Source organism: Ictidomys tridecemlineatus, chromosome 1, assembly GCF_052094955.1.
Source record: "Ictidomys tridecemlineatus isolate mIctTri1 chromosome 1, mIctTri1.hap1, whole genome shotgun sequence".
Lineage (NCBI taxonomy): Eukaryota > Metazoa > Chordata > Mammalia > Rodentia > Sciuridae > Ictidomys > Ictidomys tridecemlineatus.
Genome location: NC_135477.1, coordinates 28,872,512 through 28,880,518, shown reverse-complemented (window position 1 = coordinate 28,880,518; position 8,007 = coordinate 28,872,512).

Genomic DNA, 8,007 nt, shown 5'->3' with positions numbered 1-8,007 from the left:
GTCCAGTGACCTCTGCCCCTAACAACAACTTCTAGAAAAGGCCTCTGTACTTGTAGAGGCTCCAGCCCAGATTACGAAGGGCTTAAATGCCATGAGGGTGGCATGCTCCCACTTCCATTAGCAGATGGCTGCCCAACCTCAGAGATTTTGCTGGGAGGAAATGGTTCCTGCCACTAAGCCTAAAATTCCCAGGGATTCGCCTTATTCCATTGCATTTCACATAATTACCCCTCTCCTGTCATCCCCCAAACTTCCCCTCTTCAGAGGGCTTCCCACCCTTAGAGACTGGCATGCAATTATCCTTTTCCATTTAACTTGGCAGAGCCCAGACTGTGGGTCTTTTCATCTGTTATAATTATTCCATTTCCCCTGTTTCTGCATTGTTTTAGATATTTCATCTCTGAACATCCTCCAATTTCAGGGTATCTTTCTGGAACAGTGGTTGCCAAGAACCCAAATGCTACAGCCAGGAAAGATCTCATTAGGAGCAGGGAGAGGGAGGGAATTCCTTACTCGAACAGAGTGGTGACCTGCCAATCACAGGGCCTGCTGGAAGGTTCTACTACTTCCTTTCCTTGATACCCAGCACTGACCACCCAGATACCAGTGTGAAGGCATAGGGGGCTTACCACATGCCCTCCTGGGCACAAAGTGGGTGGATAGAGTCCTCTGAGCAGGGATGTGGGTTGGAATCTGTCCACCTGTCTCTCATCTCAACTTTCTTTCACTTCCCTTGTTCAGTTATTTATTTATTTATTTATTTCATGGTGATTTATTGAGTAGCCGCCATGTGCCTGGCCGGGAACGAGGCAGCAGAGACACTCTGGTAGGCAACAAAAGCAGGTGGTCCCTGCCCTCAAGGAGCTTCAATTCTAGTGCATGGGAAAGACAACAGACAGCAGAGCAACGGGTTAACGTGGACAGTGGAAGCACAAGGAGGGCAAGGGCAGAGTCAGGTGAAGGAGGGAAACACAGGGGCTCAAGTCAAGTAGACCCCAAAAGGGGTCTCCAAGCAGATGACATTGAAGCAGGTGACATCAAGGTAGGAAAGATGTGAGGAGGTGGGTTTCTGGGACGGGGGACAGGATGTACAAAGCCCTGGGCAGGAAAGAGTGACTGAGTAGAAGGGTGGGTGGAAGATTCATGTGCTTGGGCTGAGGTTGAGGGGAGGCGGCCCAGGCCAGGAGGGGCTTCCTGTGCTCTAGGTACCTGGGATACCTACTGACTCTCTGTGTGACCTGAACAAGTGACTTAGTCAAGTTCCTATTATATCCCTTTATTGAAATGAAAATAGTAATCCCCCTGCCTCAGCTTGGTAGGAGGTTTTAGTGGGGTCTGCTGGGAATGGCTGGGCCTGGCACAGGGGGAGCTCTTTGGAAAGGGGGACCCTGCTATTTCTGTTTTCACATTTTCAAATTTTCAAATTCCTCAAGAAAAAACACCGGATGTCTTGGTTCTCTCTCCACCCATCCCTGCCCTCACTCCACCCCACCCCTGCCCTCACTCCCTCTCCTTCCCAACGTGGGGCTCTCCCAGGGCCGCTGGTACACAGACAGAGCAGCTCAGACTCTAGTGCATTTGCACACCATGTTGTCTGTGCTTTGTGGGTTCCAGATGTGACGCAGCTGGCAGGGACTGTGCCCCTATAGAGGGCTGGCACCTGGCCTTCATCTCACTTGGATTCTTACTCCTTTTTAAATTGTTAAATAATAATACAGTGAATACCCTGGGTACTCCCAGCCCCATTCAGTTCAAGAATAAGAATGTTTCCTTCCCATTCAGAGTCCCCTGTATGCTGGTCCCTCAAGCTTGCTTAGAGCTAACCACTTCCTTGAATTTTGTGTGTATCTTTTGTTGCTTTCTTTGTGTTTTCCCACTTAGGTTAATTTGCTTAAGTAACATATTGTTTTAGCTTTTACATGTTTTGAAACTTTACATAAATGCTACCACATTGTATATATTCTGTTACCATTTGCCTTTTTCTTCAACATTATTTTCCTGAGATTCATGCAGGTTGTTATTGCTACATAGTATTCCATAGTGGGAATAGATCATGATTGATTTATTCTCTGGTCTAAGAATATTTGGGGTATTTTCAGTCATTTTTTTATTTAAAAATACTGTTACTATGAACTTTCCCATTCATAACTGGACACACATATGCAGTGGTGTCAATCTGCAACTAGAATTGCTGCGTTGTGACCTAAGTTGTTTTCTAAAGAGCCTGTGCCCACTGACATTCCCACCAGCAGAGCAGAAATGTCCATTTTGCTATCCAATGCCTGAATTGTGTGTGTTTTTAAGTTCTCTCGACTTAGAGGGTGGTACCCCACCGTATTCTCCTTGATTTTCTAGTGTGCTCCCCGTCTTTTGGCTTTGCTGAGATTCAGGCTTCTCTCTCCTTCAGAATCTATTTCCATCCCACTTTCTCCCTTTCTGGCCTATGGTAAAGAAGGTTCACCTTCCTCGTGTATCTATCCCAGGCCTTTCTATGAGGCAGTCAAGAGGGTGAGAAGCCAATGTGCTCAGGACATTGTAGGGAAAGGATGGGAAAAGCCTGGTTCTTGGGGACACTGGTGAGCCACTGGGCTACTCCTGGAGCTGTTGCTCTTAAGATTTCTTGTTATGTTAATCAAATGTCTTTATTGCTCAAAGGATGTTCATGGGATAATCTATTTGCAGCCTAGGATGGGGATGGGGCTTTGTATTGATGTCTTTTGCTTTGTCTGTTGTTCTGTTCATTGGCTGCTTCTGTACTCCTCCAAACTGCATTCTCTAAAGACTCAGTAATAAAATTCCTGCCAATCAGATTCCTCTTGAACCTTCTATAACACCTGACAGTCTTCATCCACCCTCTGGTGACTTCTTGGGCTTCTATTCTCCTTACACCAACCCCTCCTCATCATCGCCACCTTTGGGGAACATCTCCCCAAGACCAGGAGCTGAAGTTGGCTCTTCCCAGAGGTGATTTTTCTTACTCCTTAGTCAACTCCTACGGCTTATGTATTACTTTACAGGGTGGAGCCTAGGCGCATAGAGGTCAGTTAACTCGCTCAAGGCTGTCTAGCTGGCAGGTGACACAGCTGGGATTTGGACTGAAGTACCTCCAACCTCAGTTGTGCCATCGTGTCCAAGGCCGGCCCGGCAGCTGGCCCTTTCCTCAGAGCTCTTACTTCCCCTCTTCACAACTATTCTCACGGCAGCAACTAGAGAGAAGTTTTCACCGGTGGTCTTGCACTGTCCCCTTCATCTTTAAAAATCCCTAAGCTCCTCCTGTCCTTTGCATCTGGCCTGGGTAGGACTTGTAAGTCACGGGACTTAACCTGCCTTGTGATTCTGGCCCTGGCGCTTCCCAGCTGTGTGTCCTCTCTTTCTTCACCTCCTGTCCTTAGTCAGAAGCAGCAGCCCTTGGAGGCTCTGGGTAAGATATTTCTTGCATCTGTCCCCTGGCCTTTATTCCCAGGCAGTGGTCCTTGCCTCCTGCACCCTGGACTAGCACAATAGCTTCCTTTGTGCTGTGGATTCCCGCTTCTAATCCGTCCCTGAGATGGCTCCCCCACAATACATGGCTTCCCTTATGCCCCTCCCCGTTGCCTGTGTGACCAAGTCCTGGCTGTTATGGCTCTTCTGTTACCCATCTCCAGTCTTGTTTCTTGACAGAGTGGTTCAGCTGCGTGGTCTGCTGTTTCCAGTTGTCCCTCTGCCTTCCTTGTCCTTAGGCTGCCTGCCACCCTCTGCCACCCTCTATGCATTCATCTTTCAGTGCCTACCTCTAGCCCCTGGGATCTGGAAGAGGCTCCAGGCTCTGGGATCACTGGAATCGCTCCCTTCTTAGCTATCTTATAACTCTTGTTGTCTCTGTGAGTCCCTGAGGAAGCTGTCAGCTGCTCACTGTGTCCTGGTATCTCTACGTGTTTCCAAAACAAGGTGGTAAAGGCCTTCTTGATTGCAGACACATCTCTCCCCAGTCAGAGGGCCCTCACTGGTGAACTGTATGGGGGTGTTCCCTCTCCTGTAAGTCAGTCTCCCTCCATAAACAAGCATTGACTGAGCATCTACTATGTTCCCTAGTTCCCTATGTGCCATCCTAGGCCCTGGGAATGCAGCCAAGGAGATAAGTTTCTTGCTCTCAAAGGGCTTAAGGTCTAACAAGGAAGACAGGAAATACATTGCAGGGCAGGTACAGGGAGCTCCTAACAGGGGCACCTAAACATGGCTAAGGTGCTGTGGAGGGTTTCCCCAAGTCCTATGTGTATATCAGTCAGCTTTCCACTGCTGTGACAAACGACTGAGGCAAAAACATAAAAGGAGGAAAGGTTTATTTGGGTTCCTGGTTTCAGAGGTATCAGTTCATGGTTGCTTTTTGGGCCTGTGGTGAGGCAGGATACCATGGGATGGCATGTGGCAGAGGAGAGCTATTCATCTCCTGGCAGTCAGAAAAGCAGAGGGGTAGGGAGCAGGGATAGAGAGAGAGTGCTCAGGGTTCCAATATCCCCTTCCAGGGTATATCCACCATGACCAAATTCCTCCACCATGGCCCCACTTCCTAAAATTTCCACTCCCTCCCAATAGTGCCATCAGCTAGAGACAAAGCCTTTAATCCATGAGCCTTTGGGGCAACATTTAAGATTCAAGCCATAACAGTGTGTACCTTCTAAAGTTCAGGTGTAGAATCTTAATGGCCAATGTGATGGTATTAAGAGGTAGAGTCTTGGGGCTGGGGATGTGGCTCAAGCGGTAGCACACTCGCTTGGCATGCGTGCGGCCCGGGTTCGATCCTCCAGCACCACATACCAACAAAGATATTGTGTCCGCCAATAACTAATAAATAAATAAATATTTAAAAAAAAAAGAGGTAGAGTCTTTAAGGGGCGACCAGGCCACGAGGATTCCTCCCTTGTGGATGGATTAAGGTCTTTATAAAAGAAGAGTCACAGTATTTGACTCTCTTGTGAGGACAGAGAATCTACCCCCCCCCCCCAGCCCCAGGATGAAGCACCAAGGTGCCATCTTGGGAGCAAACCAGCAACTTGAACTGACCATGCCCGCACCTTGGTTGTGGGCTTCCCAGCCTCCAGAACGGTGAAAAATACATTTATGTTCTTTATAGATTTTTCAAACTCAGGTATTTATTATCAGAGCACAAATTGTATCAAGACATCAAGGAAGTAAATTTTAAATTAAGACCTGAAGAAATTTAGCCAAGTGAAGAGGCAGGTGAGGAGGAGGGAAAGAGTGGAAGAATGAGGCCCAGAAATGAGAAGGAACCTGAGGAAGTACTGGGGACAAAATCCACCAAATTATGCTCTGTTCATGCATGAATATACCATGATGAATCCCTATATATATACACACATATACATATACATATACACACATATACCTATAATGCACTAATTGAAATAAAAATAACAGGAGATCAGCAGAGTAGAGGAAGCAGTTTGGGGGAGGGAGGAGAAGAAGGTAAGGGAAGGTACTGGGGAGTGAGACTGATCAGATGATGTTATGTGCATGTACAAATATGGCATAATGTCGTATTATTAGGTCTGATTGTAATGCACCAATACAAACTTAAAAAAGAAGTTAGAAGAGGATACAATTGAGGAACTGAAAAATAAAAGTCCCCTCTGGCTGTGGCGGGTGTGGAGAGTGTAAGGTGAAGGGTGACAGGGGCTGGGAAGGACAGGCAGAGCCAGAGGGGCTGGACCCAGGATAAACGGGAGCCCTGGGCATTGTGGCCTGTGTGTGTGTGTGGGGGGGTGACTCTCATTATCCAAGTGGTACTACGTCCAAGGAAATATCAGCGGCCCCAAAGCAGAAAGAGCTGACAAGGAGGCAAGGTGTGGAGAGGTGGCTTGTAGAACTCTGAAGGCTGTGGAAGCATTCTAACCTCTGGAACCAGCCCTGTGACCTGGCCAGTGGTCAAGAATTCCAAAAGCTCTATGGAGCTTACCAGGCAGAGCACGGTAAGATCAGAGCCATACGACTGGTGTCTAGAAAGCTCTGTGGGTAGGATGGTTCAAGAAAGGCTTCCCGGGACTGATGGGCTTCCAGGTGTACCTGCAGGGTGGGAGTCCTGGTCCTGGGGTGGGCAGCTGGGGTGAGGATAGCCAGTGCCAAAAGCAGCACCCCAAATATAATCATAGCTGTGGTTAAGGCCTCTGACTCTGGCACTCATGGTGGCCCAGTTACTTCTGGAGGAAGTCCCTCTGTGTCCCCTTTTCACAGCAGGAATTGTCCTTGGGAGGGTGGGGTTGGCAAAGGCCAACCTCACATTTACCTCTTTGCCAGCCTCGACCAACCTAAGAAAATATTTACTTTCTTTCCAAGATGACTGAACCAACTTGTCCAGTCATGCAAAGCCAACAAGGGAAATCTGAATGGAGCTCTTTGTTAGGTAGCTCCTCTCCCTTTGTCCTGAAGAATTTTGTATCATCTACAAAATGAAATTTTCATTTATACTCCTTCCCTTTTAGCAAGTGTGCTGCAAAATGACTCGTTCTAACAGTATCTCAAAGAAACCACTTCTTTCTTTCTCCTTTCCAGAGAGTTTGGCTTGAATTAATTCAGCAAAAATCAAAAAATGAGACAGACATTATTCTAGACATTTGGGATGCAACAATGAGGAACATAACAAAGATCTTTGCCCAAGGCAAGACAAAGAGAAGAGATAATAAGTAAATTGTAGAGTTTGCTAGAAAAGGTGATCAGTGCTATAGAAAAAGTACAAGAAAGGGATCTAAATAGAGTTATCTTTTCCATCAGCCAACCCACTCCTAAGTGGGAAGGAGACGGGAAGAAGCTTCTGTCTGTCCCTATAATCCTTTTGTCCTGGCTTTAATTTGTGCTACTTAGTAGAACATGACAGCAGAATGCATTTCAATTCATCTACACAAATGGAGTACAACATTTCAATTCTCTGGTTGTACATGGTACAGAGACGTATCATTCAGGCAATCATACATGTACCTAGGGTAATGATATCCATCTCATTCCACCATCTTTCCTATCCTCATCACCCCCACCCCCTTTGCCCAATCCAGAGTTCCCCGGTTGAAATTTTAAACTAGTTGCATGTGTTACTTTGACAACAATGACAGTTAAGTGCAACTAGCGGTGCGACTCTATTGGGAGGTGAGGGTGGCCTTGTGAGCCAAGTTCTGTTCTGCAGAAAGCAGGGCGGGGTTTCTCAAGTCAAGAAGCAGAAGTGCAAGTACATCATTTAACAACACAAAGATAACTATCAGGAGAGTTTAAAACAGAAGCCATACAAGAATGAAAAAGTCATTTCTTCTGGGGGATAAATGACAGGGTGGGAAGGTGTAAGAGAGTAGGTAGGGCCTCTTGCCTTTTCTTATAAACTGTTCTGTTTGTCAGGGTTTTTAAATAGTAGACAGGTGTTACTTTGAGAATTAAAAGAAACATCCTGCAAAGCCAGAGGGGGTCCAAGGAGGGGAGAGGTTCCTCAGGGGCTTCTTGGGGAATCAGGGGGTAAGGAGGTGGTATCGCCAGCGAGTTTCCTCTCCATTTCCTCCAAACCCACTTTCTTTCATTTGTTTTATCTGTCCGTCTTTCATCTGAGATTTTTGTTTGAACAAAGGGTTCTGCAGCTAAAATTGGTTTGAACTCTGTGATCCCTCTTGGTGCTTGTAATTGATGATGCCTTTTAAGCACCTGTTACCCTTTATGCTCGTGCCTATTTATTTCCTGAAATAATTTCCCTGGTTTAGTCAGAAGCCTTGCAGTGTTCCCCCAGTTGGCTATGGTTTGAGGTGATTGGCGAGCTTGCTGGCTGGTTGGCTTGATATAGACGTCAAAACTCCGCAGTCAATCATTCCTGATTGCCACTCCATTGTGCCTCTGGAGCCTCTATTAGGATGGGGGTCCCTTGAACGTTCTGCCTGGCCTCCAGCACAGGGGCTGTTTTAAGACTGGTAAACATTTTGCCAATAGTTCCCTGATGTATCTGCAGTCTCTCCTGGGGGAGCTGTGAATTCTACTTATAGA